The sequence below is a fragment of the Thermobia domestica genome, chromosome 12 (assembly GCF_964235325.1).
Source record: "Thermobia domestica chromosome 12, izTheDome1.hap1.1, whole genome shotgun sequence".
Taxonomy (NCBI): domain Eukaryota; kingdom Metazoa; phylum Arthropoda; class Insecta; order Zygentoma; family Lepismatidae; genus Thermobia; species Thermobia domestica.
The window spans coordinates 136,418,500-136,428,231 of NC_137465.1; positions in this window are offsets into that span (position 1 = coordinate 136,418,500).

Here is a 9,732-nt window from a genome sequence, read left to right on the forward strand (position 1 = left end):
AAGTACTACCCAGCCCAATAAAAATGACGTCCGGCCCAATCACTTGGGGGCTAATGTGAAGTTGGCCCCCAAACTTTGTGAAGCTCTAATTCTGTTTCGAAAACAGCCCAAATCTTGAAATTTCCTAAATTGCTAGTCGACACAAAGTACTGTAAATTCCAATAAACATGTTTGTCAGAAATATCATATTAGTGAAGTTGGCCCCGACAAAAGAAGCAGGAAAATCACTTTTCAAAAAGTTTAATAGCCCATATTTCGGAAACTATAATAGCCCAAACTCTAAAAGTTGCTGACCCAATCAGCCCAAACGAAGTACTATCCAGCCCAATAAAAATCTCGTCTGGCCCAAACACTTGGGGGGCTAACGTGAAGTTGGCCCCTCAAACTTTGAGAGGCTGTAACTTTGTTTCCAATGTAGCCCAAACGCTAAAAGTTGCTAGCCCAAATAGCCCAAATGAAGTACTTCCTGGCCCAATAAATATCTCGTGTAGCCCAAACTTTTGGGGGGCCAACTTCACACAGGCGCGGGAGATCCATCTTTTTCGAAGTTCATAATTTTTCGGGAATCAATGGAACATTAATTTATTTGTATTGCTTGCACTGTTATTTCAATAAGCTACTGCGCAATTATGATTTTTGCCCATCTTGAAACAATAGCGTAATTGTTCATGCAGTAGTTCACTTGTTCTGTTGAAAAAATACCGCTATACCTCCACATGACGTCACTGGCCTCAAAGTATACTGGGAAAAACGAGAGCAGAAAAGCTGAATCAAGAGTCCCCTGTAAAACATAGATAAATCCTAGATACTAGCAAAATTATATAAAGAACGAAAGATGTATTAGAAGAAAGAATTGAAAGACAATAGTGTTTACATTTAATTATAGAGAATAATCCTAGATTTCGATTATTGGTAGAATACTATTACGAATAGTTATAGATAATAAGAATTAGTAACGACGCCTTTCTTTACACCACTCAAGATAGAAAAGTATGAGTTTGTAGAGAATGAAATGTAGCGCTAAATAAATTGGGAGGGAAAAACTGGAAGGTAACGAATCAAGCAATTTTTTTTTATTACGTAATGAATGGGAACAACTTACTTGTACGTGCAATGACATTGAAGCTTGCAACAAGATCCAGAGCCACTCAATGGGCACAGTGCAACACTGTTCGTGTCATGTCAAAGATCGTACACAGAATAGCATTTCGTCACAAGAAATTCATTGAGTTGTGTAGATAAGAAGTGCAGTAGCACATCAATTCATACGATCGCCACTCAATTCATATGATCTAACAGCTCAATTGCGCAAAATAGATGCACAAGAACACACAATTCCATCTCGAATTTTTGCTTCTTCAACAAAGAAGAAATATAAACAAAATCATTAAGTTCATTAACACTTTTCCAGTAAGACATGATTTTACAATCGAAAAATCGGGGACACGGTGGCTCAGTGGTAGAACGCTTACCTCTGGTATGAGGTCCCTGCTTCGATCTTCGGCCAAGTAAGTTTGTGGTGAACAATATCGTGTCCGTGGGTTTTCTCGGGTACTCCAGTTTCCGCCCACATTCTCATTCCATCAATTCTTCCATCATCATTCATTCGTCTCCCTTAGTCTAAAGAGCATAATCGTGAGACATTAAAGATTTCATTTCAAAGATACAAGTCGAAAAATATGGATCTACCTTTTTTCTACAGTATATACAAGAAAATAATTGATTATACATACATACATACATATATATAATGTATGTATAATATAATGTATAATGTCCCATATATATATACATATGTATGTATATATATATGGGACATTCCATGTGAAATCAACCAACGAAATGACAAAATCTGACCTGACCATCTTAGATTTTTGTAAAAATTCGTGCACAGCTTTATTAAAGTGGGAGATGAAAAAATTTCAAATATTAACCCTCTCTTCCTGAGAGTGTCCCCATACAGGATGTTCAAAAATTGCCAAAATGGACATTTTTTCAGTTACAGTGATTATTAAAAATTGTCATAAAATTGTTAATATGTACACTAGAGACATGGAACAAACACCATTGGAAAGCTTAAAGATTGCTCTACAAGTTGTACTATATTGAAAGAACCTGTATAATAAAAAATAACACTTCAAAAATTCAAATTCAAATTTGAATTTTAAATTTCGCACAGAAATGTCTGTGAATTTGTTCAAAGTTGTCCAGATTGTAGTCTCGTATGTGTATTAAAACACCACAAAGGTTCAAAATTCAACATAAACCAAACATTGCAAGATATTGACCGTGTGAACATCTGGGTTCAGATCGATAATCATTTGCCTGTAGCTATTTACCTGCAGCATCAAAGGAAATTATATTCAACTTCATTTGTTTCTTAATGTATTCATTTGCATTTGCACAATTATCCACCTTTCGAGCTATTTAGACAGGTATTACGTTTCCGAACATTACTCAATAGAGGTCATTATTCTTGTTAGTCAGTATGGATGTTTATGAATTCGTATGGAACATTGATACATGTTATTTTCATTTCTTTGTTTCAGGATTCCAGTTACAGAACTTATTATGAAAGGGAGGGATATATTTACCTCCCTTTTACAATATCTGTATGAAATGTGTTATGAAACACAGTAGCGCTCTTAACAATCACTTCACAAACTTTCAGCACAAACAATTAGTCAATAAGTTCTTTTTCCTATTTCAATTATGCACTTCTACATGTCTGTAACAGCAAATGAATGAAGATAACATGTATCAATGTATCCAATGTAAATTTAGAAACATCCATAGAAATGAACAAGAATTATGATCTTTATTGAGTAATGTTCGGAAACGTAATACCTGTCTAAATAACTCGAAAGGTGGTTAACTGTGTAAAATCAAATGAATACAAATGAAGTTGAATATAAATTCATTTGATGCTGCAGGTAAATAGCTACAGGCAAATGGTTATCGATCTGAACCCAGATATTCACACGGTCAATATCTTGCAATGTTTGGTTTATATTGAATTTTGAATCGGATCCCACTGAGTGCCCAAAATGAAACTTTGTGACGTTTTAGTACACATATGAGACTACAATCAGGACAATTTTGAACAAATTCACAGGGGCATTTCTGTGCGAAATTCAAAATTTAAGTTCTAATTTGAATTTTTGAAGTGTTATTTTTTATTATACAGGTTTTGTAGAGTATAACTTGTAGAGCAATTTTTAAGCTTTCCACTGGCGTTTTTTCCATGTCTCTACTGCATATATTAACCACTTTATGACAATTTTTAATAATCACTGTAACTGAAAAAGTGTCCTTTTTGGCAATTTTTGAACATCCTGTATGGGGACACTTTCAGAAGGAGAGGGGTAATATTTGGTATTTTTTCATCTCCCGCTGTAATAAAGCTGTGCACCAATTTTTACAAAAATCTGAGATGGTCAAGTCTGATGACTTGTTCGTTTGACATGGAATGTCCCATATATGTAAATGATTCCAGGTAAAATAGTAGTTATTCTCAACTTGTTCATGTAATACACCACCCTAAAGTATTTTAATGGGATGGCTGGAAATCTTCAATTATAAATATCTCAAACTTAAAGACAAGTTTATCTAACTAACTCTATGGCTTATGGAACCCGAAGGTTCAATTCCGCGTTCACAACAGCTCTCCACTGACTTCCATCCTTAGCCAACTCAATCCAGTTTCTATTTTGTATTCCCATTTCTGCGAGATCCATCTTAATATTGTCCTCCCATCTGCACCTAGGTCTTCCTAATGGTTGTTTTCGGGTTGGTCTTCCAAGTTAAGACTTTGGAAGCGTTCCTACTTTCTTCCATTCTCGCCACATGACCTGCCCACCTGAATCTTCTAGACTTGATGACCCTAACAATGTTTGGTAAACCATATAAGTTATTTAGTTCCTCGTTATGAAGTTTCTGCCATTCACCACTCTCGGTTCTCTTGGGTTCGAATATTCGTCTCAGGATTTTGTTCTCAAATACTTTCAGCCTATGCTCTTCCTTCTGAGTAAGTGACCATATTTCGCAACCATGCAGAACAACAGGCATGATTATCACTTTATATATTTTAAGCTTCAAATTCTTCGACGACAAGGGATTTTGAACTGAATAATAACACGAATTCTCTGCTTTTAGTCGACATTTAATTTCTTCGTGAATATGCTTTTCGTCTGTTAATATTGATCCTAGATATTTCAAAGTATCCACTTTATCAAAAGTATTATTCGATGTTTCAACGCATCCATAATTTGCGGTATTATGATCCCGACGAACTTTCATGTATTTAGTTTTCTATGCATTTACTTCTAAACCCATGTCCCTGCAAGCGTTTAATAAGACTTGTGCATTTCTTTCTATTGTTCTCCTATCATCCCCTATTAAATCTATGTCATCAGCATATGCGCCTGGTCAACCCCATTCAACTCTAGGCCCTGGTTGCTATCTTTGATTTTCCTTATAGCGTATTCCAGAACAAAGTTTAATAAGTGGCCATAACGTATCTCCTTATTTCAGGCTATTCTCGACGTGAAAGCTCGTGGACAAAAACTTTCCTAACCGGACTTTTTTTTGGGGTATTCATTTAAACATATCTTAATTAATCTAATTAGCTTTTTCGGTATTCCAAATTCTGTAAGAATGTTGTACAATACTTCTCTCCTAACCGAATCGTAAGCCTTTCTAAAATAGATAAATAGTTGATGCACTGGGGTATTATATTCCCACTTCTTTTCGAGTATTTGTCAAATGATAAATATTTGGTCGATAGTTGATCGATTTCGTCTAAACCCGCACTGATAATCTCCAATAATTTCATCTGCGTATGGGATCAAGGGGATGAATGTTTGAGAGAATTTTATAGGAAGTTGACAGAAGAGAAATTCCTCGATAATTATTACAGTCAGTTTTGTCGCCTTTCTTGTGAATTGGAACAATGATTGATTCTTTCCATTCTTGTGGTAATTCTTCCCTTTTTAAACCTAATAATATTACAAAAGACAAATTATATAACATTATTTCCAGTTATGTCAAGAAAGTCTAAATATTTCATACCTATAGATATAAAAATTTGTGTGTGTATGTTCCAGCATAGCTTTGGAACCCCTGAAGCAAATTCAACCAAACTTGATTACATGTGACTTACAGTGTGGAAAAAATGAGGAATTAAGACACCCATAGGACATCCCTATCGAAAAGGAGATGGCAGAAAAATATTTTTAAAACAACCGATATTGGTGTCGAATTTATAGTTTTCGTGGTCGCTGTGTTGAATAGTGACACGAACGATGCCATTTAAGTTCAAGTTCAGGCCTCATTTGCACTCGAAGTAGAGTGGGAAGGAGTAACATGCAAAATTAATCGAAAATGACCGATATTAATGTTGACTTTATAATTTTCGGGATCACTAAGATGAATAGTGATACTTTCGATACTGTTTAAATCCAAGTTCAGTCTCCATTGGCTTGGGGGAGGGGGAAATGGGAGAAAAATGTCCAAAACCATCGCAATTAGTGTATAATTCTTGGAGTCGTTTAGTTAATTTGTAACAGTCCCCATGACATTAAATTCCAAGTTCAGGCAAGAACGGACATATTAACTGGCCTGGGAATCAACAAGGCAACGGTAAAAGTGTTGCTCTTTATTTATTTCACTCATTTCTTTATTTTCAAATTTCATGAACTTTACCTTCAGGTGCATATCAGTTCGCCTGGGAATCAACAGCGGAGCAAATTGCATGAACCTTATTCTTTCCATCTCACAGTCAGCTGGCTTGGGAATGTACGTGGACAGCAATGTTCAAGGCACTGCTCTTCGTTATTTACATTTAAGCTCAAGTTTAGACAAACAGGAGTATCTCTGCTGACCCGGGAATTGGCAGTGCCAATGCCGAAGTGGTGGTTGTTCATTATTTATTTCATTCATTCCCTCACTTTCAAGTATTTTACACAAACCTTATTTGCCCCGGGCATTTCATCTAGTAAAATAAATAACTAGCCGAACTAATCACTCCAGGAAGAAGGCTACCGAAATTTAACGTTTGAGCCTGTGAAGAAGGTGACTCGAAAGAAGCCGAAATAGATTATGGAATTTTTGTTTATCATACCTTTTTCCCTTATGTATAAGAAAGAAGAAGAAGGAAGGCATATTTGCGGATCCCAAACGTTTCAGATATCCTCTGATCTGATTGGCCGATAGAGATACGATATCACGAGTCATGATCTACATATAGCACAAAGTAAAGGGCATATGTTGTCGACTCTGATAGCCGAGTGGGCTAGCGCAAGATGTTTGTAAAAAAAAAATCGTTTTTGGCGTGGGTTTAAATCCTGCCTACGGAAAGTTTTTTTTACTATTTTTAAAAATTACTAATTTTAACACTTTTTTCGTTAAAATAAGATTAAAAATAATATTCAAAAAGTGATTTAACGATTATTTTTTTAAAAATTTCATTAAACTTCTTTCACTAAAATAAGTTTGCCCTTGTACCATTTTTTGCTAGCCGCCCAAAGGGTTACGCCCTTTATTTGGGAGGAGAATGAAGGATGAACTATATGTGGAAGGCAATTGTCGGGAGGCAAAGGAGATTTCATAAACTTTATTAAAACCATGTTTTCCATATTGCAGGACATTATGGCCTTTAACCATAATCATAAGCATAGGTAAAGGATAGGAACACCATTTAACAATGCATCAGGAGAGTGATAAGAGCTGAATAGTGGTGATAAATGAAACTATGAGGTGCACTTCACATCACAACAAAACACAGATAGGAGTGTTAGAGAGACGAATGAGTGTTATCTTCTGTCCAAGGGCTGCTCTGGACGCATTGTGGACGAGAGGAGCCCAATTAGTGTGGTAGCAACATAAGATGGAGTGATGTATGGTGGGGGGATGGCAATGAGAAAATCATCAAGAAGTTGCATGTCCGGAATATGTGGCGAAAGAACGTAATGGTATAGAGTAAACAGCAAAGAGAGTGGGGAAGGCTGTATAATAGAAGAGGGTTTGCGGAGAGTGGCTTCGTGGTGCATAGCATCAAACAGTAGCGGTTGGTGAGTCTGGAATCACTTCATAACGTATCGGAGTCTGAAATCTTCCAGGTGGTAAAGGATATGCGGAAAATGCGGTTGGGCTTGGTAATCTAATGCGGAAGGCAAGGCGGAGGGCGTGGCGCTCAAGAATTTGGAGTCTCCGGTAGTATGATTCGGGTGCAGAAAGCCAAGCTGTAAATCCATATGTTAAGACAGGTCGTAAAAAGGCTTTGTAGGTGTTAAGAAGGATGTGAGGTTTTAATCCCCAGTTAGTCCCAGTTAGGCGTCTGAGTAGGTTCAGGCGGTTTGTTGCTTTAAGAGCAAGACTCTGAAGATGAGCAGACCATTTCAAATGGGAGTCGAAGACAATGCCCAGATATGTCACAGTGGGACTTGCAGCAAGGGGAGTACCTGCGATCTCGATTCTGAGGTTGGCCGGTTTGCGATGGACACGACTACGTTTACCTGGTGGTAGAAAGATAATGGCTTGGGTTTTATTGGCGTTAAGTTTAAGGCGCCACATATCACACCATTGAATGAATGCGTCGATAGCAGTTTGAAGGATGTGGTTGATATTGTGAATAGTCGCCGTAGCCAGGAATGCCGTATCGTCCGCATACTGAAAAAGACTGACGTTGGGAGGAAGAGCAGGAAAGTCAGCAACATACAATAAGTAAAGAAGCGGGGACAGAGCAGAGCCTTGAGGAACTCCAGGGTGGATAAACACAAGGTGAGATAGGACATTATTGATAGAAACATAGGTCAGGCGGCTAGAGAGAAAATTGTAAATGAAGCGAATGTAACAGATTGGAAGTCGGAAAGAAAAGAGTTTGCACAGAAGGCCGAGATGCCACACTTTGTCGAAAGCCTTTTCTAAATCGAAAAGGACGAGACAGGAAGGCTTAGATTGATTAAACTGAGCAGTGATGTACGTGGTCAGACGGAGGAGTTGATCATTGATACTGTAGTTTGGGCGGAATCCAGCCTGATGAAGGGGAATTAGGTTGTGATCGGCAAGATGTGTGTGGAGGCGAGAGACCAGTATCCGTTCAAGTATCTTGCTGAAAATGAGGGTGAGTTGAATTGGACGATAAGAAGACACATACGAAGCTGGTTTGTTCGGTTTCAGGAACATTAAGGTTTTGGATGTTTTCCAATCGCTAGGGAGAAAACCAGACGGAGGATGAACGTGAAGATGAGAGACAGAAGATAATGGAGAATATATGGTCCTTCCTTGATATGGCGATACGTAATAGAATCTAGTCCTGGAGCGGTGTTGCGTTTACGAGAGACGGTGGAGGTGATTTCTGTGACGGTGACAGGGGCTGTCAAAGGTGAATTATCGGGTAGAAGATATGCAACATGGGGTTGGAGTGAAGGCGAGTGGAGATTGAGCCGGTTAGTAGGATGAGTGCGAGCAGATAGAGCGGGTCCAAGTGGCGTGAAGACATCTTGAAGTTGGTCAGCAAAGGCATTGGCTTTGTCCATGACAGTGGGTAAGGGCGTATCATTGAGAATGAGTGGATATGAAGGGCGAGAAGTTTTACCAGTGAGCTGATGAAAGCGTTTCCAGTACTTAGTTCGATGTGCTGTATCAGAGAGAGTGTTACAGGTTTTAATTCAGCTTCTGGTCTTATAGGCAACGAAGTAGTTATGCACTGCCCGCTGGTATTGGCGATGTTGCCGAAGCGATTCCAGATTGCCCGTGCGAGTAAAATCACGATACAGCTGACTGAAATAACGTATTAAAGGTAAGTATTGTGGTGGCAATTTTGGTCTGTAGGGATCAATTGTAGTCTGAGGAATATACTGCGAAGACGCCTGATGAATACTATCAGTGATCTCATCAAGAGTGTCGTATAGTTCAGACTCTGAAGTTGGAGCGGATAAAGGTGTTAACCTGTTGGAAAGATATTCCCTATAGTTAGGCCAACGGGCACGGTCGAAACGAGCCACTATGCGGGGAATTGTAGGCGGAGCGGGTTGAGATGTACCTGGATTTTGAAGAGTAGCTTTAATTGGGATATGATCACTCCCAAGCGGGTCAAGCACAGAGAGAGTGAGCTTGGAGAGAATATTGGGCGATGTTATGACTATATCGGGAGTTGTATTCGAAGCCGGTCGAGTTGGTTTAGGAATGGGATGAATAAATCCCGTCGTTTGGGTCTGAATATAATTGCAAAAGGTGCGTTTTTGATTATCTGAGCGGCTATGGTAGTTAATGTCGGCCATTATGATGTAAGTCCGGAAAATATAAGAAATATATTGAAAGAAACTTAGAGGAATAGGATGGCCTGGTCGTATATAGATGGTAGCAACAGTGACGTAGCATTGTTTGAAATATAAAGTAGCGATAAGATGTTCAGGCAGTGATGTATCTCCAGTAGCGTGTACTCTATGTGAAATAGAGTGCGGAAAACCAATAGCGACGCCACCATTAGCACGTCGAGTGGGAACGGTATTATCGTGTCGAAGAAGGAGATAGGGTGAGAGTTTGCATGAGATTTTAAGAGTAAGAAATGTTTCGTTGAGAAGAAAACAATGAACGTGTTCCTCCAGAAGTAGCTGCTCAAACAAAGGCTTGTTTTTTTTGTTTTTTTTTTTGTAGAGATCGAATGTTCAGAAAAAGAAAATGTACTGCCATAATGAAAAATAAGGAGAATAGATGGGGAAAGAAGTTAGA